This window comes from Ammodytes marinus (assembly GCF_949987685.1).
Source record: "Ammodytes marinus genome assembly, chromosome: 4".
Classification (NCBI taxonomy): domain Eukaryota; kingdom Metazoa; phylum Chordata; class Actinopteri; order Uranoscopiformes; family Ammodytidae; genus Ammodytes; species Ammodytes marinus.
This window is the reverse complement of record NC_137233.1, coordinates 35,384,689-35,408,726: the sequence shown is the minus strand read 5'-3', so window position 1 is coordinate 35,408,726 and position 24,038 is coordinate 35,384,689. Positions and strand designations below refer to the sequence as shown.

Here is a 24,038-nt window from a genome sequence, read left to right as displayed (position 1 = left end):
TTTTTTAAGTAAGCAATAAATGCAGTCAAGGGAACTATTACAGAGAGGCCCTCTTTTCAGCCCAGCATAAATCTACAGACAACCTTTCGGCGGGGTCCAGCTCATGAATCCACTTGTTTATTCTTAACACTTCCATAACAAGTGGATTATTCAAAACAACTTCAATAGCTAAAACTAAGGCAAAAGAAAGAAAAAGCATTTATAGCAAGGGCAGGATAACAAGAAAGCCAGAGTTCACTTCATGTGTTATTCGCTCTCCTTTACACAGATTCATGAAATTCCAATCAAGTCCAGCCGGACGCAATAAGATGTTGAAGCCCTCAAAATGGAGACGCATGTTTTGGGCATTTGAGGATTATATTAAGCAGAGGCACCTTAATGGAAAGCCGGATGTCATCAGGTTTGAATAAATTGGCCAAACAAACTAGGACTACACACAGCACACAACAGAGGCAGCCCTATCGCACTGTCAAACACATGGGATGATCCACATATCAAAATCAAAACTTGATTCAAACAAGGCACATTGAAATTCCTCTTTTCGCTTCTCTTCCAGCGCTACTCCATGCAGAATGAAAACCTCTAGTATCATTTAAAGATATCGGTTTTGTAGTTAAAAACTCATTGAGGATTTGGTATCATAATACATTTTTTTTTTCAATTGCCGAACACCTCCATTCTAGCCCCCATTTTCCAGAACCATGCATTTCCCCCTTCACAGATTTCTCAGTCTGGAAAAGCAGAGGTCTTGTTACTATTAAGGATTTGTACACTGATCATGTATTCTCTTCACATGTGCAACTACTTGTCCCACAACATCTGTGTCCACATTTCACAGGGTGATCTTTGCTATGGTAATAGAATATTGTTACAGTCTTTAACAGACACTAGCCTATGTCTGCGGTTTATGATCACTATGATATACTTTAATAAAACTCTATACAACATTCATGCAACATAGAGCATTATAAAGTCACGCCGAGGTTCTCAGATACTGTGATTTCATGTTAACAAATTAATTGAATTCCCCCTTTACCAATCACCTTAACAGTTTCTGATGTTGTGCATGATGTCATGGATATCCCTGAGCATGAAAACCTAGGGGTATACTGTACACCACTGGTCATGTGTTATCATGTTTGGTTCAGGAGTTATGATGCAAAATGCATAATTATTTTATGGATGAAAGTGCCACGGCCGCCATGACTTAATTTTGCGAAGGCTCATTATCTGTAAATATCCAGGGCCCTAAACTGTACTAGTGTACCAAGTTTCATGCTTTTATCTAGCAGAAAGTGAGTTTTTGGTAGGATCATATTCAGGCAATATTCAAAACTTTCCATCCATACAATTTCTTAACACTTTTTTTTCTTTATTCAGGATGTATTGAGGATACAACATCAGTTGAATTTGCTTTAGCTGCAATTAGTGTGAGGTCAAATGCTATTTTCTACTGGACTATAAGAGGCTATTGCACTTTAACAGAGCTTTAAACACCCAAGACAAAGTAATCCCATAAGCTGCCATGGAGGATAAGCGATGGCAATCAAAATCACATTGGCAATGTGTGACAATAATTAGGCTGTTTTGGCCTCATTAGCATTAATTACACAAGCACTTGGAAGATTTCAGGGCTGATCTTGCGTTTGGAGCAGGCAGCTAAAGGGGCCTGCTGGAGTGGGGAATGCACTCCACATAAACAGCAGCTACATCAATCCGCTCTACTTCAATTCTCTTCCAAGGCTTTGTGTGTTTTTTCAAATGTGTGGCTGATTGTCTGGATCAAATAAAAGAGGAGTGTTGGCTGTGTAACAGATAGTGGCGATGAGGGCCTTCTCTTGCAATGTAGAGAAATACAACAAGCCATTGCTAAGTGTCACGATGACAGCAACATGTACAGCTGCCTTTTCTTTTTCCGGACTCAATGCAGAAGCTGTAGCAGTTAATATATCAGATAAGAATAATCTATCAGGTATTGCTTGGACATGTGTCTTTAAGAACCACCTAATCTTGTTCCATTTTAGTTGGTAAATGATAACGACTTTATGGGGTCGTTTTGCAATTTTCTTGCGAGAATTCTTTCCATTGTAGAATTTGTATAAACTTAAGATGCAACATTAAAACAGTGTTATACTACAGCCGCCGCAAGCCCGGTATTCAGGCTGCCGCTACTGCAACACAACGAAAAGGACAAAAGAAAAGGCAAACTAATAGCTGATGAGACAGAGGTCAAGTGTATGCTCACATTCCGCTGGTTAGAAGAGCCCTGTCTCCAGCTCCCATGAGCCTCCAGTCCAGTCAAACCATATGGTTCAGTAGTGTGATAGGGAAGAGACATCCTTCAGTCAAGTCAGGAGTCACATCCTGGTGCTAAGGTGCAGGGAAGTGTAGTCACTGACACAACACTGGTCTCACTAAAGCCAGCAGAGCACACATCTTTCACCAGACAAAGTGGCGGGTGGTCTCAATAACTTACTACTCACTTAGACTAAATGTACCTGCATTTGGCGAGTGTTATATTCGAGCCCTGCACAAGACTCTCCGCTGATCACAGTGATGGGGCCGCGGAGACACACTGCATGTTGTGCGTGTAGCTATTTGACAGCAAATGTAACAGACCTCTGCATGAGCAGAGTGGAGCCGTGACATCATCGTTATCACAGGGAACGTCATTGCTATTCACATGGTGACGCTGGAGTTGAGTTTTGATAAAAGATTCCACTCTGGAACCTGGTTTCACAAGTCTACGTTTTCAAGACCGCAAACGCTGTTATCATGTAAACGATAGGCCGCAAACGTAAAAACGCCGGTGCGTTGTGCCGTTATTGTTACTGTATAAACATGGCCTCATAAACATAGCTACAGCATGTCAACTATCAGCTCTAGTAAACACAAAGGATTATAAACAGGAAAGGACCCTACACGTACCCGTAACTACAGCAATAAGCAAAAATGTATGAAATAAAATATGGAAATTATTCTACAGAAATATGAATATTTCCACAAGAAAAAGGTAAAAAGCCGTGTCATCTTGCTAGTTTTACTAATGTTTATCTAAGAATATCCTTCCAAGTTTCTGTATAATTGGTTTATCATAAAATTCTCTCAACCACTAGTTGCATCAGAAAAAAAACAAATCCTCATACCACACCTCCCATATTATATTCTTGCTTAGCTTCAAATGCAAAATCACTTCTCTAATGTACAGTCGTCATGTTGCACTGTATATGTGCACATGTCCTCTTACCTATCCACCTACAAGTCACAACATGTTGATGGAGAGAGAGAGAGAGAGAGAGAGAGAGAGAGAGAGAGAATGGCTGAAAGAGATGACGGTGAGGCTGAACAGACACACACACACCCTGAGCTCCTGAAGTGTTAACACCCCTCCTCACACACACCCACACGCACACACACACACACACACACACACACACACACACACACACACACACACACACACACACACACACACACACACACACACACACACACACACACACACACACACACACACACACACACACACACACACACACACACACACACACACACACACACACACACACACACACATGCACACACAGCCCTACTCAGCCTCATCGGATCACTCCAGCCAAAAGTTCACATCCTTAGATAGAGAGACGGGTGTAAGGAGCTAACACGAGCTGAGATGCCAACGATAGCAATACTTGTAACGGTTAACCTCCCTCCCCTCTTGTTTGGTAAACACAGCATTACCATATTTAAGCTTTTCCCAACGAATGTCAACATATAGACTGATATCTCCCCACTGAGAAGCAAGTTCTTCAACATCAAACCAATTTAAACATAGGTATCACACAACCCAACCTCCCATTAACTCCATTTTGACCTTTGGGGGGAACTGCCCCTTTATTCCTGGGCATTGCCAGTCTCCAATCGACAGCTATAGTGACCTGTGGAGCCACCCCACCCTTTCTCCTCGCACACACAGAACACACTCCAAAATACAGTACAAAACAAGAAAAACCAAATGATCTTCCGTTAATCATTAAGCCAGTTCTGTACAGCATGCACAGACACATGCAGGGACTAGAGTGAATACTTGTGTGTATACCTTCTGCAATGACTTGCCTATTTTAGAGCAGCCTTCAGTCCCAGTGGTGGTAAAACAGCCTCCTACTCACCCTGTGGGACACAAGATGGAGAATAAGTTAAAGTTATGAAATCCTTCATTATCATTAACTTCAGCACCAACAAGACAACTTAGAGAAAAGAAGCGCATAGCAAAAGGCTACAGGAAACAAACGCAATAACAAGTTGCCCACCAGTAGCTGACGTTCACCAGCAGTCCTTAAACGTGTTCTGAAAAATTGTCAAAAATAGAAATCAATTCTCTGCATTCCTGTGCTGTTTGCTTTTCCTTTTGTCAGTGAACCTCACTCCCGCTACGGACACACAGCCACCATCACAACTCAGCTCAGACTCTGCAAGGCAGAAGGCACCTTTCTACCATCCGTTAACTCCAACTACACCCACTGATGATAACACAAAGAACAATGGGGCGGTCCTGTGTGAGTGGATGTGGTTTATTTGCAAGACAAAAACATAATATCTCTGACAGTCTTCTTTCCCCCCCCCCCCCCTTTCCCCAATGGTGAACACATCGTACCTGTACCTTCTCTGCCCTAAAGTCAACTCCCCCTCATCTGCATGCACACAGCTCTACCTGAGCACTCAACCCAGGAAAGAAAAGAAAATATGGGAGGGAGAAAACAACACAGAAGGAAACAAAATCTTTTTTTTTATGGTAAACTGAGAAGTGACTGTGGGGCAATATCTCATGTGCATTTGAATAGAAGCATTAAAGCATATCCAAATATGAATGGAAGAAGGAAAAAAAGCAAGCTCCATCTCTCTACTGTTCTTTTTTTTGCCGTTTACATTTGCCAGTCAAAGCTGTGGTGGCCAGGCGTTTGTGCCTTGAGTGTTTATCTGAAGCCGACTGAGCAGAGATAAAAATACACGCCGGTCCAACTCTCCCAGTTGCAGCATTAATTATGTGTTAAATGCCCTTGTTGAAAACGCGACTCAACATGTAGCTCATTCTGAACTCTACTGAGGGGTTGAACAATCATCCAAACATGGCCCATTCCCACACAACTACACCCCTATTCCCGTGATTCATTACACTTCAATTAACATATCATCAATAGAATCGTAAATCAATGGCGAGTGGCTGACAAATGACAGATATTTTCAGTTTTCAAACTACTAAACATCATTAATTCCCATCACCTGAAAGAGCCCCGGGAGCCAAATGAGTTTACCCAACGCATAACATCCATTTAGATAAATGTTCCATCATTTTAATGACGGAAAAAAATTGTATCTGAGAGAGAAAAGGCAACAACGAGATCCTGATAACAGAGAGTACGCCTTTCTCCTTCCATGTAATGCCGTCTTGTAATGCCTAAACAGATAATTGTCTCCATTTTCAAACAGCACCAGGTTGTAATATTGCCATTTAGAACAGTGGGGGGTGTGGAGAACGTAGGGTGAGGATAAACAAGCACACGCTGCTTTTGCTCGGGTGGGAAACCCGAGCCCATCACACACTCCCACATAGAGATTTTAGGGAATGGAACAACTCCTGGTTGTGATAATTACCCACCTAGGTGGCTCATGTGCATGCTCAGTGAGAGGCTTCAGCTAAGAATATGAATCAAAATGCAACAATTTAAAAAAGACAAAAGGAAACTAAAAGGGGCATTGTGCTCGGTTCTCTGCAGAGGTGGAGCGGATGCTGCTGTAGGTGAACTGTGTTAAAAATAGTGGAAAATAGGACAACAAATCATTTTGAGAGAAAAAAAAAACTCATTCACTAGCAAAAAGAGTCTGATGTGCACGAGCCTGACACCTTCATAGGATCAGATGCTTCCAAACAAATGTTTCCATTCTCTATGCAAATACCATGGGCTCCATTGTAATTGTGGGAGTGTAATAAAAAAACATGCAAACAGCCTGTTTTCAGGAGGAAATGGACGATCAGAAGGGTTTTCTGCTATGGTAATGAACTGCCATGTGGTTACATGTGAGCACGGACAACAAGGCTCATTTTATTCACTCCACAAACCTGTGAAGTGGACTTTTCCCTATTTGTGGAGGGGGGTCACAGCTTCACAATATGCTCTCTACTAGTCCCAGGTATGTTATCAGTGCCTTTGGCTTTGTTGTAAGATTGCATGTTCAAAATATGAGTTAATACCCCTCCACTGAAATGCACCCAATCCCAACAAAAGGCCCTGCATTCACTGTGTACAGCTACTTGAGATCCTCTAATGGACAGGCTCTCTTCTCTCTTCACACCACGCGGACAAAAAGACGAGGGCCACATGAATATTTACCACTAAGTAAAGTTATTCCATTAATTACTCCAAGCACGCTTTAAACCTGTATCTGTGGCTACTTCTATGGTAACTTGTTAATGAACCTTCACACATCATTACCATATTAATTCATGATGGTTGAATTCAATGGTTGTCAATAGACGACTGCCAGAGTCGCTCTTTACAGCCAGTGGATGTTTCAAACACTTAGTATAATAGCATCAGAATTAAAGGTGGAGTCAGCAATTCTCAGAAACACTTGTCAAATTCATTTTTTGAAACAGGCATCTTGCTTTCTATGGTCCCCCTTTGTTTACATACCCGTTTACAGAGCCTAGGCTGTGTATAGACACTGTATAAAAAAGTGATTTTGACAACAAGAATTCTCCAGAATCACTGACTCCACATTTAATACAGTATGTATGCATTGTGCCAACACTGTGGTGACACTTGTTACCACTCCTTAAGCTCTCTGGTGGATCCATACTAAGAGCATTGTGTCAATAAGAAGAGGGCGTGGGAGAGTTGTAGTTGTCTACAGTCATATCTACATACAGGGTCACTGGTGTTTGTTTTAAGGGTGTGTGCGGGATACTTTCCAAGTCACTGTCTGTGCTCTGAAACACAGGAAAATCTAAAGCATGACTCACTTCTCAACAAATGCAGCTGCTTGCTTACTGTATGATTTGATCTGCTAAACGGCCTGACTGCACACTATTGTCCCCTTCCTATTCTTCTGGGTTTTTATTAAGAAGGGCCAATTCAATAAAAAACGTGGTTAAGTTTTTTATTTTTTTATAGAGACGAATAAAAAAAAGTAGCATTTGAAAAAAAGTGTTAAAAAACAAAGCATTGTTTTCATCTTCTTTTTGATGTGATTGGCAGGATCCTGACGTTATATTGTAACACCCACGCAGACTGTAAACAACAGTGCTTTCTGACACGCAAACATACTCCAAAAAAACCACCAATTAAACCTAACTTTCAATCCTGTCAGCCCTTATTCTGGGGGCTTTTTTCGCCTTTTTTTTTTGTCTGAGCTTAAAAGGAAACAGTGCAGTCTGGTGAATGCCAGGCCTGTCTGATCCCCCCAGATTCTTTGGACCTGCCCTCACATTTTGCTGAGCTAAGAACACACACACACACACACACACACACACACACACACACACACACACACACACACACACACACACACACACACACACACACACACACACACACACAGAGAGAGAGAGAGAGCTTTGCTGCCTTAATACCAAGGAAGTGGAATTTCTCTTCTAACCCAAAACAAACAAGGCCACACATTTCTTTACACTATTTAAATGAGCTTGTCGAATACGAAAAAGTCTTATCAAGCTGAAATCCAATGCATACTATTCTGTGTCTTCCGAGAGGCTAATATATATTGACCCATGAGAGAAAAAAACACCAGAAAAACTGCACTGTGAATTTGTTTTGCCTGTTGAGAAGTCACAGCTGGGGCAGCTCAAAAAAAAACCTCCCACTTGGCACGTGGACTAAGATCAATGTGGGTAAAAAGTTTGACCCTGATCAAGAACATAGAGTGCAGCACAACACACATTATGCAATCCTATTTTCTTTTTATAAACACGCCTGTTTTCTCCTTGTCAAGTAGAAAGGACTGTCAATTCTAGCCAACCATATCAGGTTTCCTCTCTCCTATGCAGGTCCCATGCTCCTCTCCGGACACGGCGTGCACTATTGATATCAATAAGCTGCCGATTCCATTTCCCCAGACAAAGACAAAAGGGAGAACAAGAGGCGAGGAACTAATACCTTCATGCATCACGGCGGGATTACCAACACTACAGTACTCTCTTTCACACCATACACATACACACACCTGGAGTACTGCACACATCAAGGTGCCAATACAGTAGTCTATACTGTATGTGCTGGTTGATATTTTCCAATCAGTACTGAACACATTTCTCCAATAATCAGGTTAAACTTCAGCTGTTGTTAAAATACAAAGTTAAACGAGATATCGGTGTCAGAAATGGGATTTTATGGTGAATGTTGAAAGCACAATGAAATAGTGCAAGTTACTCCTACTCAGGATGTAGAGTAGCCTGGCGAGACCAGCCTGATCTCATGCTAGCATCACATCCGTTTCTCTACCGCAGATACATCTGGTATTTCTCCAATCTCTTGTCTGTTAGTGGAAGGCAGCCCCGGATTGGTTCATGTAGACGTCAATCTAGCCTCAGCAGTCATACCGGACCCTCCCACTTTCTGATTGGTGCATGTAGTCGTTGACATCAACATGGATCGACAAATACACTAGTGCGATATGGCTTGTCTCTCAAAGCTATATTGACGACTACACAAAACCAATCAGATGCTTCCTTCCACTATAAGGGACCAACGTTAGGTCAGAGCGTGGAACGTGATTGGCCCGCTCATCTTTTAACCAGGCTCCTCCCCACAGAGATTGGAGAAAGGTCAGGCTGATCTGGGTAAGGGAAATAAATGTGAATTATGTCAATCAATTTAGACCCTTTTACACTTAACCCACTTAAACCCACTATCATGGTTGTGACATTACCATCGTCATGACGTCAAACATGACCACCTGCATTGTCTTCTGGCGATCAGACCATAGCCTGTTTGTGCTGTGAAAGTTGGCAATAGCCTCTTTTCAGCGGATTCACCTGCATTTAAAAAAGTGGGTCTACACGCTCATTTTGGTTTAAAAGGGGTTTAAGAGGGTTTTTACAAACACACCCCCACATTGACATGCACACACACTCGTATTGACGTGCACACACATACGTCCACCATCTTCCTTAAAGAATCAGAAATTCTTAGGAAATGGGAGATAAGTGCAGAGATATGATTAAATCTTTAACAGACTTACCCACAGTTAAACAGACATGCGTCATTTTCATGAAACTGTATTTTGATGCAGTTTCCATCCAAGCCCTGAGTGTTTGGAAATCCACTTCTGAAGGAGAGGAGCAAGTAGCAGGTATTGAGTAGTTGAGGTAGTGTGTGCTAGTAGCTGAGCGTGTTAGCGTGCTGTGTGTGTGTGAGACAGAAAGAGGACTGGAGCACAGCCTGCAGATAGAGAGGGACTAGAGGTATGTGGTCCTAGCAACAACAAAAGGTGGTGCCTTGCTTTAGATTAAATATGCAGGAAGAGTTCCCTTTGCATAAACACAAACACTCAGCAAATGAAGAAGTGGCACAGAGCAGATGCCTGCTGGGAGCCGTACCTGTCCTGGCCTGGTTTAATTAGACAAGAGCAGGCAGAACAAATGGACCTCTACACGCTAACACAAGGCAGCAAAGAAAAAAAAGAAAGGAATATTTCCTTAATCCTTAAAAATGTCCTTAACGAGAAGGACAAAGGTGTATATAGCTGTAAAGATGAAGAAAAAAGCAGGTCGAAAAAACGCATTTTTTCAAGCTGATTGGATTGTCTTGTTTATACCTTACTGCACTGCATTGTACATTAAGAAAAAAAAACTTTGATAATTACTTTTCTCAGATTGTAGATAAAACTAAGTGAAATCTAACTATTTGATATGAAGCTGTACCAGGGCATGAGGACTTCAACATTTAAACTGCTTAATTATACGTTAACACACTAATTAAAATCTAAAATATTAACTTAAATTCATTTAATTAGGTCATGTTGTTTGGTGAAGGTCTTCATTAAAGTATGTTCCTGGATTAAAAAAGTACACATTGTGATCCTTTGATTCATCTTTACATATACTTCTCCTCCGCAAGCACACACACACACACATGCACACACATGCACGCATACACACACGCACACACACACACACACACACACACACACACACACACACAGTGGAGATTGGGGAAAAAATATAAGCAGAAAATGTTTTATTTAAACCGAGGTCCATTGTCCTTTCTTAAGTCTCTCGATTACGTCCACACTTTCCATCCTCCCTCTTATTGTTAGAGTAAAGAAAAAAACAGTAGAACTGAGAAACTCCAAAAGGAAAGTAGTGTCTGATGCTGAGTGATGTGGCCAGTCTAGGATGTATCTTTCATGTGAAACCCCTCTCCAATGGATTATGGGTAAGGGAAAGGGGGGGCTAGGGCCAAGGTGACACTAGGTGAGGGGAGGCAGGAGAATGTTGAGGTTGAAAGAGTGAGTCGGAGAGAAAGAGAAATGGAGATCAGAAAATGAGACCCTCTGGAAAATAAACAGAGTATAGGGTTTCAAAGGCAAGGGGGGGGGGGGGGGGGGTGCACAGGCATTCCATTGTTCAAGCCAATTATCTGTGGAAAATAATAACAACAGATGGATCCAGAGCGGCCAAACTTGTGCTGGAGCACCCTGGCGCCGACCAACAGATGATGAAATGCGAGAGTGCTTGGGTGGAGGGGTGTGTGTGTGTGTGTGTGTGTGTGTGTAGGTGTGTGTGTGTGTGTGTGTGTGTGTGTGTGTGTGTGTGACAGTTTTAATATGTGCTCTCTGGCCATACCACTTGTTGTGCATACGATATGGCTTGGTCAACACCTCCATGTGTTCAAGAGGGCTTGCCTTAAGTCAGATGTGATGCATTTCAAATCTGTGCATTCCTTTTTATGCTCCACAAAGCAGGGTCAATTGATGCCACCACATGCTTGTCGCTGTAAGTGGAGTGCTATATAACACAGTGGGTTTAGCAGTTAGAATTAAGATATATTTTCTTTTTAGCCCTGGATTTTTAGTTTTTTTTTCTCAGTCAAACCAGCGCATATCCCAGATGACCTGTTGTGATGTTTCATTTGATGTTTTCCAGCGTGCCTAACGTTCACAGACAGGCAGATGCAACAGTGCAGCAGCGGAGAGACAGACCTCATTGACTCTGGCTTCATTCACAGATCCCTCATATCAGCCACAGACTGACAGGCAGAGGGGAGCAGGGGGGGCTGCAACCCCTTAAAACAAAAAGCAATCCTCAGTGTGTGCCTTGTCAAGGGTGGGAGATGTCTGCAGATAGCACTACAAAAGATCTGCCCTTCCTTTTCACCAGAAGAGAGAGGTTTTCGTTTCATTAACTCCAGACTTAAGGCATAATTATCTCCCAATAGACCTTAATCACCAACACAAGCATACTAGAACAAAAAGCAGTTTCTTCTTCGGTCATTAAAGGATTTTCTAATGTCGTTCTTCTCTCTCTCTCTCTCTCTCTCTCTCTCTCTCTCTCTCTCTCTCTCTCTCTCTCTCTCTCTCTCTCTCTCTCCTGCACTTTAGATGTGTCCATCAAGTAATGTGAAAGGATCACGGGGGCTTATGAAGCGTGAATTTTTAAATACTGCCGTGTAGAGAGGCTAAAAGATTTTGGCCATAAAAAAACTTGATTGCTTGAGGGTGCCAGCTTTGGACTTTTTCTATCTGGCTATTTGGTTTGTTGACCAATGTAGGCCACTAACTAAACAGCAACACAACCAGCGGAAACACAGATAACTGAAGTGCTAAATTACTATGATTGAAAATGCCTGAAAAAGCACCACTTTGCAATTGGGTATAATCTAAATTTCCAAGACGGTTTAAAGGCGCTTGTGACACTGTACCCCCTCCCGAGAATGCACATGAGGTTTCCTAAGAGAGAAAACAAAGAATGGGATACTTTGCCTATATTTAATTAGCAATTGTCAATAGCAAATCAAGTCATATGGGGTTTAGGCGTTTTGCTGGGGGGTGAACAAAATCATATTTGTTGGACGGTGAGTAGACAAAGGGTTAGCTAGCAGGCCATCAGTCGTTTAAGTGACTGAGACTGAGGTCGAGTTAATTAGACTATTGTCATTTTAATCAGGACAGCTCGGCGGCCATCACTTCCTGAAAGAGCCATGGACTACAAACGGCTGTGTGTGTGTGTGTGTGTGTGTGTGTGTGTGTGTGTGTGTGTGTGTGTGTGTGTGTGTGTGTGTGTGTGTGTGTGTGTGTGTGTGCGTGCGTGCGTGCGTGCGTGCGTGCGTGCGTGCGTGTGTGTGGGGCCCGAGGTGTCACCAAGCCATGGGTTATGAAGTGTGGTGTGGTTCTCTCTCGCATGCTTACAACATTAATGAGCTGGAGATGCACCAAGGAAACAAAGAAGCCTGGAGGATCACCATGGGGAAATTACTCGCCTCTGCTCTACTCACGTCTCTGTTCATTTGAAAATAATTTAAATATCAAATATTTGAAATAATTTGCTTCTCCCTGGCTATCAAGATTTTTGTAAAGAGCCTTTCATGTCTCCCTTATTATGTTCTTCACTAGGCATTAGCATTTAAAACATCATTAATGTAACCATATTTTCTAGGTGCTTTTCCATTATGTTACAATAATAGTTTATTTTTCTTACCGATTTCCATATTTTACAAATAAAATCGCTAATATAATTACAAACCAAAGAATGGCAAATTATATTTTAAATCTTGGCTGAATATCATTTAATCTAAACAGAGTTTTAATTAAAATGGACAAAAGCTAGATGAATTATACTATGTGCTACCTTGTATAAAAAAAGAAAAGAAAATAAGAATAGTAAAGCCGGGGGCGCTAGTGAGCAGGCGATGGAGTAGGTTGTGTTTTACTCAGCTCCTCCACCTTCACTGAATTGAAATAAGAAACACTAATTTATAAGCCTTTTGACGGTGGCGAATAATGCATAAAGCTCTTTAAGACCCCGTTTCCACTTGTCTTTAACATCTGTTTTTTGTGATCGGATCACGTCTGGACAGCTCTAACTACAGGTGAAAACACTCTCAAGACGCAGTGAGATCGGATCACAAAAACCACATTCGGAGGTGGTTTACGTCGGTTGTGTCCGATGTGTCCGCCTTCAAATGGTAGTGGAAATGTGACTTTTGTCCACATTAGGGACCTCCTACTCAACTGCTGCCCCCTGCCTGAGCGGAAATATGTTGAAAATGCATCACTGGCGTTCATGCAGCTTTTATAGAAGCCTCATGAATGTTAGTTGCATCCGCCAGTATTGCAAATGACAAGCTTTCTGTCCTCTGTTTTCATTTCACTGCGTAAATCTGAAAACACGGAAATCGCTGCTATTGACTGGAGAGCTGCAAGGCAACGACTTCCTGTTCTTATCTGCTTAAAATAAAAGTCAACTCGCGTTTGGCTAGTAACAGGCTTTTAATGTGAAGGCGCACAGGCAATATTCTGTTCGCACGTAAAGTAACTTAACTGCATATAGGTGGTGGTGACAAGAGTGTAGCAGACGTTAGAAAAGCCGCCCGGCAAACACACATCTTTCACCAGCCAAAGCTGCGTAATAACTTACTCGCCCAAGAGTTTTTACTTTTATATACTATGATAGTACCCGCATTTGGTGTGTTAATGTAGAGCCCTCTAAGCAGTGTTGTGCATCGCTCCTCCTTGTCCAAATGAGACAGTAGCATATCTCGTCAACCTAGACTTGTATTTATCTTTGCATGTAATGCATTTTAATAGCAAATGCGATTAAAACTGTGGCACTGTATGTTTACTTGTTTGAACCCCACCGGTTAAAAACACCAATGCAAACGGAAATGATGTACGTGTTGATTTAAATACAGCGCGGGTAAATGGAATCGGATCACAAGTAGACAAAGAAGTCACATTTGAAAATACAAGTGTGAACACACGGACTGAGAGCTGGCCACTTGTAACCAGATTCAAAAAATCAGATGTTAATCCCAGGTGGAAACAGGGTCTAAGGTCGCACTCACACTAGGCAAGTTTGCCTGTTCCGTGCTCCAGCACGATTGACTTTTTGTCGTACGAGCTAACTAGCGTTAGCTCACAACTTTGGAACAAAGAGATATCCCAATATTTTGACATCTGGCTTATAGAGTTCTCTAGTACTTTATATACGGAGAAAATTCAATATGAGATTTCAGGGAAAGTAAAGAAGTTTAATCAAATATGTCACAGTACTGAAGGCACCTACTTGACCAGGGTTTTTCCTGGCTCAGAATGGGCCTTTGGGGGGTCAGTACGCGACCAACTTTTTTTGGAGTCGCGACTATGTGCAACAGTAAAGGCAAATGGTTTGTGTATTTTAAGAGGGTGTGGGGTTGGGAGAGGGGAGTTTCTGTCCAGCTCAAGAGCATTTCAGTCAGCCTGTCAATCACTGCGTTACCATGGAGCTCACTGACGCTTGAAATCACAATAAAAAACCTGTAGATATGAAGTCAAAATACTAATAATGACTAGGCCTACCTATTTAATACTTTAATTGTTTCTAATTGATCTAAACCATGGAAATTACAAGAAGAAAGAAACAATCATGATCACGATTATTTTGAGTAATCACATTGTGTTATCACGAATATTAAAGACAGTTAATCATTGATTTAAGAACATTATGCATTTATTTTACTTTTAACAAGGTTTTTTTCTAATAACACCATGACTTTGGACTTTAAACAAAGGCCTAATTGAACTGAAAACAGGGAGAATAGAAATAGGCTAAATAAGTGAAACATATTTTGAATAATTTAATAAAATAAATATGTCAAAATGAAAATAACCAGTTGTAAATGGTGTTGATAGGGCACGTCTTTTGATGGCATTGAATGTAAGGGCATGATTTATTTATGTCATGGAGCTGGCTGGATAGGCAGTTGCATTGTAGTGTTGACAGTTGTGGTGGCAGGAGTCAAGGAGCTTTAAACTTCCTGTGTTTTTTATTCATTGATTGCTTGGTCATAGACCACTATGATTCGACTTAAAGTGAATAAACAAATTGGTCGGGATGTTTAGAGGTGCAGATCAGGTCGTATATGCCCTTTTCTCTCTCTCTCTCTTTCTCTCTCTCTCTCTCACGGTTGCGTTACTCGCGTGTCCGCGCGTGACATATCTTGCACATTATTTTAGTTTGTTGTGAGTCTGAAGTGTTTTCAGACAACATAATTAGTTCAACCTTTATTCTCGTCATCTAGAAGTTTTTCAAAACACCCGGTAATGCGCAACATCTCTATGCAGGAAAAACCCTGCTTGACACCTCAATTTTTATTTTCAGTTTGACAATTTGCCATAGAAACCTGAATAGTAGACTACACCATGTTTGTTGTTCATTTTATTTGACCTTTTATTTTTGTATTCCTTTTTTCAGTGTTTTTATGTGTGTTCACAAAAAAATTTATAAAGTATTTTTTTAAAGAATTGTAAAGCCGGCCACCAAGCTCATTTGAGATCATCCACTATAATAGCCCTCAGAGTGAGTGTAGGGAGGTGGAGCTAAATAACAGAGCTGGTAGTGGAGCTCTGCCAATCAGTATAGGGTGAGAAAAGGACCTGCCCAATACAAACACATAAAAACATCTTTGTACCTTTCCCCCAGGCCATAGCCTACTTCAGGTCAAGTGTGGACAAGGTGACAACAGAACCCTGCAGACCAATGCTGGTGAACCCATGTGACACTGAAGTCTGCCCCGGGGCAGGACTGGCCAATGACCTTATGTCGTCTAAAGGTTCTGTTATAATATTTCATATTCACCGACCTCAAGGGGAAAAGTGTGTTAAAAGGGATGGAAGCAGTTCTGGCACATTTGACTCCATGCCACCACTTTTTGTTCATTGTTTTTAGTACCGTGTCTGTTTATTATTATATTAATAGTTCTGTAAGTTCATCATTTTTAACAGCAGTAATTAATATTTCACGTGGAGTTAATATTAATCTGATCAGTAATTATCTTCCCTCAATAATTCAATATATGCATTAATAATTCAATAAAAGGAATGTTCAGCATATTTGAGGCTGGTGAAAAACTGGAGACATTCAATAACTAAATGTGAGAAAATGTATGCCAAAGTAGTCACATATTACAGCACCAAGTTAGCTCAATGCAGTGCATGTAGAATACCAGTTCTATATGACCAACTTCATTTGGAATCAACTTGTTGACAAGGAAAGTTAAAGGTAGAGTCAGCGACTCTGGAGAACGCTTGTTGTCAAAATAACTTTTTGTCTATATCATGAGTGAATATCTTATCACGACCTGCCACCTGTCCGTAGTCCTATACCACGTGTGATTTGAAATCAAATCCAGCGTTAAAGCAGCCTAGGCTCTGTAAACGGCCATGTTGCTAACTACGGTTGGCCCCTTTATTTACATACCCTTGTACTGAACCTAAGCTGTGTATTAACACTGAATTTTCAGCAGTGCACACACAGTACAGACGGGTAGCTGACGGTTAGTGATTTTTACAACAAGCGTTCTCTAGAATCACTGACTCCACCTTTAACAAGCACAATAATATTAAAATGTACAAATTGCTAACATCATGGAAGGTGTTGTAGCTACATGTTTACTTCACCTTCCACTGCTTTGCGTTTCGACTTGCATAGCGCCAACTAACCACGGAGAGATGACATGTTGCTGTCTCTACTTGTGTACATTCAGTGATGAGGAAGACATGCAGAATGTGAAGCCTCTGCACCATTGAAAAGCCCTGAACTGCCAAAGTTCCTGCATAAGAGATTAACAGGTATTAGATGGTGAAATAAGGGCCTAATCTTTATTTGACAATTTGCGAAGCCAATCTCTGGCTCACCGGCCATTCCCCTTGCCGTAGGCCCCTCTCTCTCACAACTCACTTTCACTGCTACATACTTCACGCTTATTTAAAAGCACATTTGGGACTCATGTATGAGCTCTCAATCCCATTTCAGTCCAAAGAAAAAAAAAACTAACTAGTGTAATTTTGTGCTCAGATGCTTAGTATTTCCTAAATGATATCCCACCTCCGGACAATGACACCAGCTAAATGTATACGTAAAGTGAAAAAGCGTCAAGTAACAGCCTCACTTATTCCTTCAATTATTAATAACTGGGCGCTGTTATTACATTGCACATAGATTTAAAAATGTCTGTTTCCTCTTAATTACAGTCCGTGTTGATGTTGGTGCGGATGTCCCAGCTTACAGTGGCAATGCTTTCCTATGTTTAGCTTGAAAGTGATACGTATTACCCGCATAGTTAGTGTAATGTTATTAGCTGTTGTAATGAAAAATATCCAAAAGAAGCGTGTTTGACACTTGTTTCTTTGTTTGGTTGGCTACGTTGGTTATTACAAAGTGTCTTTATAACATTCAAATGAAGCCAAATTTACTGTGGCTCTTGTAAATGTCATCCCCTCTGGAGAATTCATATAGAAAGAAAGACTGAACAGAGACCAGGAAGCCGTTGGACCAGGTTTTCTGATCATGGTTTTGTTTGCCAAAAGCCTAAGGATCCAGATTTGTTTATTGAAAAAAGGCTCTTGCTCATAGTAAATTACTGCTAATTTCAATTTAAGATAGTCTACTATATCGTGTTCTCGAGTGTTGAATATGTATTACCCTTAATTGAATATGAAAAACATAATAATAATTAGGGTAAGCAATCAGCACATTCAGATATTTGGAAGCTCTCCTCTGCCAAAACGCCCCTTGAATCTCTTTTCTTTAGTTGAGGAAAATTAGAGTTGGAAATGACTGTGTTGTTTATGTGGAACAGGCTGGCAGTTTAAACCAAAAGAAGCGCTTTGGGGGTACTTTGCTTTAAAAAAAAAGCATGTACAGAATGTGTGAAGATTGGTGTTGTGTGGTGGAAGGAGAGAGCGCACCATAAGCTCTGTCAGGTTGCCCATTATCTCTACAAGTCGTCTACCTCTGATTTGATTTTCTCCTGGTTCTCCCCTGTTACCGCAATTAAATAAAGATACACAAAACAATGTGGAAATGTTAATATGTTCCACACCTGCACTCGCCCCCCCCCTTTTTTTCTCAAATAAGAAGTAGCCAGTCATTTCAACACATACAGTATGATACTTATATTTAAAATGCAATTAATGGTATGTTTTTTTTTTCAAAGAACAAACAAAGTTCACACAGGTGCCATTTCCTTGAACTGTCAGACAAAGGCTTTTGTTTGTGAGCTCCACATCCTCCACTCGTGCCTTTCTCCCTCACTATCTCTCACCCTCTTCCTTGTATCATTCCCAGCTCACAGCAGCAAACAGAGTTGTACGCAAATACCAAAAGCCATGATGCATTATATTGTTTGGTGTTAGCATTTGAATATTTAAATGCTGTGTTTTAGATCTAGATTGTTCCCATTTTCAATTTCCATATAGGCCTACTGTACATGCAGTTAAGTTTGCAACGGTGGCAAGTTGAAGACTTTGAGAGCATACATGCACCTTTTCCACACAATATCAGTTTGTGACACACCATCATTTTCATGGTTGTGTTCTTGCTTCATTGGTACTTGGTTAGTTACCTACGTTTATACATGTGTACTGTATGTGGCCTGTGTCGTTGACGCCACACAGCTGAATATGTGAATCACCCACGTACATGCCACTTAACCAAATTGGCGAAGCTGATAAGCCATATTTACATACCAGTGTTGCAGTTTGTGATCAGTAACCCCCACTCCTCTCCCCCACCCACCCACACACACACACACACACACACACACACACAAACACACACACACACACACACACACACACACACACACACACACACACACACACACAAACACAAACACACACACACACACACACACACACACACACACACACACACACACACACACACACACACTTTAATGGAAAGTTGGAATAATCTAATTTAGAGTGGGTTACAGTACAGGCTGCCCTCGGGAAAATAGCTCAATTACAAGCCGTTGGATATAAACACTCGTGTGGCTGTCAGATGTAAACAGATGTGGGGGTGACACAGTCTGTAGTACGCCATCAGTCAAGCAGCTGTTGGTTCACCTTCATTCATTCACTTGTTTCTGATGATTGATTCCTATTTCTCCCCCACAGCCACTGCTCAACATACAGCCACACTATTTGCTCATGGGGCCGTGGCAATGGGCAGATTAAACTGCTCAGAATATCATTAACATGTTGCCTGTGTAAAGCTAGCGCCTGCTGCACTTTGTCTTACTGCCGTCACCCAATCTGCTGTTTGTATTAGGGTGGATATAACTGGATGGACATGGAGACTTCATACCTGTCTCTCTGCACCGGCCTCTCTAGTCTGTTGTGATGCTGGGCAGACAGACAACATCTTATCATCCGCTTTGAAAAAAGACAACATAAAGAGCATTCAGAATGATGTCAGAAGATGTGATTCTGTCTCAGCTGCACAACTGTGCTCAACACACAGCGTATTGAAGAGGACATCCCCCCTTTGGCTGTCGTCTCGTTGGGATCGTACCTGTCACACGGGCTGATATGACGCTCTTTGAATGCCGTGTGTACATGTTATCAGAGCAGCACATCCCCACATGACAAAGTGACTAGGGGGTGTCAAAGCAGCCTACGCACAGGCCTGTCCTATTCCAGACAGGGTGGGCTGCCGTGTCTCATCTGCCAGCATTGCTTTCACTGTGCATACAGCCTCTGTGCCGGACGGCTGTTTTGATTTCAGCCCGTGTGACACATATGTTGCGTGTCACGTTGCGTTGTGTGTGTATGTAATCCGAGTGCGACCGGGGCAAATGTGCTTTTCCTCCTTCTGTCCGTGTTTACAAACAGAGCTTGTGCTTAACAGACAGGCCAGTACGGTACACATGATGTGAAAGGTCAGGAGGCCTATACCAGACACTAGGTGCACCTGTGCAGGCTGGTTGTCACATCCCATCCAACCTGTGTGTGTGTGTGTGTGTGTGTGTGTGTGTGTGTGTGTGTGTGTGTGTGTGTGTGTGTGTGTGTGTGTGTGTGTGTGTGTGTGTGTGTGTGTGTGTGTGTGTGTGTGTGTGTGTGTGTGTAGGCTGTAGAATGTAAGTGCTCTGTATTAAAGGATGCATTATCTGCTAATAAACCCTGTATGAAATCTTCAAGTAAAAGTCACAAGTAATTGCAGTGTTGATTGTATATAATAGTAGTAGAAAACGGGCTATGGATTTTGGTTCACTTTATTATGCTTTAAGTATCCGCCATCATTGTCCACTGCCTACTGAAAAATCTATTATTTCCCTCCCATGTCTAATTGAGACAATTTGCTACAGCCGTAAATCAAATCTTGCTCATTCCTCACACTGTGCTCTTTATGGGCTTTTAAAGTACCTTGCAAAAGCATTTCACAAAACTACCAAAATCAAGGATGTTCTATGCAAGTCTCCCACTGTCAGCTTTTTAATACACGAGCAATGACCATGGCTAATTGGATCCATCCAACCCGTCCATCTATGAAGGTACATATGCGATATCAGCAGAAATGAAACAACATTGTTTCACTCAGTGTGTAGGGCAAGCCCACCACTAAAGAGACAGAAAGGTATCTATTAATGTTATAGTAGCTCAGGAGGGCTACATTCACAAGTGCTACATTTCTACATCCTTGTCTTTCCAATCAATATTCAAAAGTGCCTTGTAATGAAACGTTTAGGATTCATTTACATGCAAAGTGCCAGGTGGCAATGAATTGAAGTGGAAAACTTCCGTCTGTGAGATTGTTGTTTTTGCTTAATTCTTACTCCATTATGTTACTTTTTGTATATTTTATATACAGCCCCGTTAGACCTAAAAATAGACCAGTCTGATTTTTTTGAAAATCCTTATCTCTACATTATACGTTCTTGTTTCCCTTTTAACCTGTCATTTTTATTTTTTATTTTTTTTATATTTAAATGTTTATTTTTATCCATGTTTTAAATTTGTTCCTTTTTTGTATTTGTATTCTTTATTTGATTTTAACCCTGTGAAGCACCTTGAGTGGCCCTGTGCCTGAAATGTGCTTTATAAATAAAATTGCCTTGCCTTGCCTTGCCTACATTACTTATTGAAAATGCTCTAAATGACAATATTTTTTATTGTGAATTTGGTAGAAATGTTGTCAGTAGTTTATATTATAAAATCCAAATGTTCATTTTACTCAAACATATGCCTCTAAAGAGTAAAACAAGTGACACTGAACATTTGGAGTGGTCTCTTAATTTTTTCCGGAGCTGTATATTTTTAGAAACCTAATTCATTCATTCTAAATTAAACACTATATAATAACAGTGAAATGATAATAGTAAGGTTTTTATACATGAACTATTTGCATGAGCACCAGAAACCCTGCCTGTTATGTAAATGTAACCCTCCTAAAGAGGGAGGGGGAAACTTTGAGATGGCTCATTTACATTGTCAAATGACACAACACCACTCATACTTTCCATTTACTATCAAACTGCTTTGCACAAACAGCCACTAACATGGAAACCATCAGCACTTCCAGAACCCACAACGTTAATGCAAAAACAATAGCACTGCTGCGAGACAAAGTGAAATGGGGGGGTTGGATGGCGTTTACGTACAGCGGGATCCAACACCGTGACTGCCATTTTGTCAGGCTTTTACGTCAGACCACAAAACAACACGTAGCTTGCTCGTCAAGGGGAGGCACACAGCACTGCTCTAATGTATTCATAGAGGGATCATTTACTTAAGGCTTGCATCCAAGGATCAGTCTGGCCTTCATTATCCTCAATCTGACACGGATGTGAACTACATGCTGGCTTGCCACGTGAACACTGCCCCTCCTCCCTGCCAAACCCCAAACACTCCCCCCCCCCCCACACACACACACTCTGAGACCTGCACTGTAAATTCCTCTGGAAATATCACAGGTTGTTAGCATTCCAGACATAATTTTACATGGGGTGTACACTCAGGCCTTAATTAAAGACACTATTTGATCATTCAGCAGCTGGGCTTTATTAAACTCTTGGTTGAACATAGGCCTGCAGCACTCACCCCAATGTGAGAGAAGAAGAGTCTATGAAAGAAGAATACATGAATATTCATTAGTTGATAGTTGAGGGTCCCTGTGTGGGGAAATCTACTCCTGCATTTACACCCAGACATTTGAGCTTTCTGGAACATATTGCTACTTCATTACATTCAAAGATTGGTATTGTAATTTCCATTTATATTTTGAAAAGCTGGCCTAAGGAACAACCAGTAGGGAGTCTAAATCTAAAATGAATGTATCAGCATGGCTTCCAATGAGAGTTGTAATGTCCCATGCTGGGTTTTTTATCCAAACTCTGCACAAACCTTAATGTCATTAAATAAGTAATATTTATATTTAACATACAGTATATTAATTATAAAGATTCAAAGCCTACATCAAAACACAACATTGTAACCTTTAACAGAGGCCCACTTTTTCGGCTTCAGTAGTTGCAGAAATAGGGAGAAGGGTTGTAAATTCTGGAAAGCTATAAACTATCTGTGCAAGACATCAGTTGAGATGGAACTATGTAGCACTGCATCGTCACTATTCAAAAACCAAACGGAAACAAATCAAATGATAAAAGCCTCACCCTTAATGTCAGCACAGAACCTGAGCTCCATCCAGCTGAAAAGAGCCCAAGAGATGTAAACTGCATCTGACCAAGGTCAAAAGGGACTATAAAACAAACAGCGGCTTTAAGGTGAAGCCTTCCCTGCGTGAAGGTTAGCCATGTTTTGTGTTTACACTATATTGAGAAGCTTTGAAAATTGTTTTGCAGTGTGTGGAGTCTGCCTGGGGTCATTGTTTGTTTTTGACGTGTTTATACACCACACAAGGAGTAATGACTTCTAGGATAGTCAGGGGGATGCAGACATGGACCGACACCTTATCTTTACTCTCTAAGTTCACAGACCACGTCCAGCCAACGACCCTGACATGACCTCACCGACCAGGCGTCTTCAGTTCACAACCATTTAAATATTGAACTGCATGAGGAAATGGGTTACTATGCAAAACTGTTCTTATCATTTTGTGGCTCTCAAACGCACAACAATTCCATATGGTGCCCTTCTTTTAAAAAGAGATTTAAAACAGGGTTGTCTTCAAAATAATGTCGGAAAAGAATGATGAGTTTGATTTAAGGGTGATGAAGTTGTGTTTCTGTGTTAAAGCTATAGTGTGTAACTTATCATCCAAAAGAGGTATTCTGAGTAATAACAACAACACTGTCTGCGCATCTACATGAGGTAATCATTTTGTGATCACACATGGATTTTATACCTTCTGCTATAGGTACAGGTTTTTCTTAGCAGTAGAATCAACAACTGAAACATTTTTTAGGCGCTTCTTCTGAGCTCCTGCACCAGTGTCTGGGGGCGACACCAGTGTGTAAACGCTGCCATACTAAGACATATAGGGCCAGTTTCACAGACAGGGCCTAGATTAAACCAGGAGTAAGTCTTAATGTGGACTAGTTAAACTGGGACGTTTAAGTCACTTTCATGGATATTTGCAACAAATTCAATACTAATGAAAATGTTACTAAGAGAACAATACACCAACTTCAGGTTATCTTCATTATTATCGGTATTTCACATCTTTCTCATTTATAATTTTGACATTATATTTAATGATATCTGCACTGATAGACTCTGTAGAAAAACCTGAATCTCGCTTTAAAGACGAGCTTGCCACAACCTTTCAACAAAGGACAAAAAAGATGACGTTGCATGAAAGTTAGCCTGAGAATTCCATGAACAGAAAATTAAATATCTGAAGGACGTATGACATGAAAATGAAAATTCTACAGGTGGAATTGGACATGAAGTTGGAAGAGAGAGCTATGATTCAAACAAGATACAGTACTGAGACAATTGTGATTACTATTCACAGTGAAGATATAAGTAGACAATAAAAAGTGTTCATGTTGTGTTTTGTCATTTTGTTATTCATGTGTGTC

General features: G+C 41.0%; 1 protein-coding gene across 9 annotated transcripts in view; it reads right to left on the bottom strand.

Annotated features, from left to right (window-relative positions):
* Window positions 1-24,038, bottom strand: part of foxp1b (forkhead box P1b) — a 222,337-nt gene that overhangs the window by 146,980 nt on the left and 51,319 nt on the right. For 7 of the 9 annotated variants that reach the window (XM_080025667.1, XM_080025672.1, XM_080025674.1 and 4 more), the window contains exon 4: window positions 4,117-4,170. The exons of 1 other annotated variant lie outside the window; for it this stretch is intronic. The gene's annotated coding sequence lies outside the window, so the exon portion shown is untranslated. Of the gene's footprint in view, window positions 1-4,116; window positions 4,171-4,310; window positions 4,349-24,038 lie in introns of those variants that run through there. One more of the 9 variants, XM_080025671.1, reaches the window with a different exon arrangement.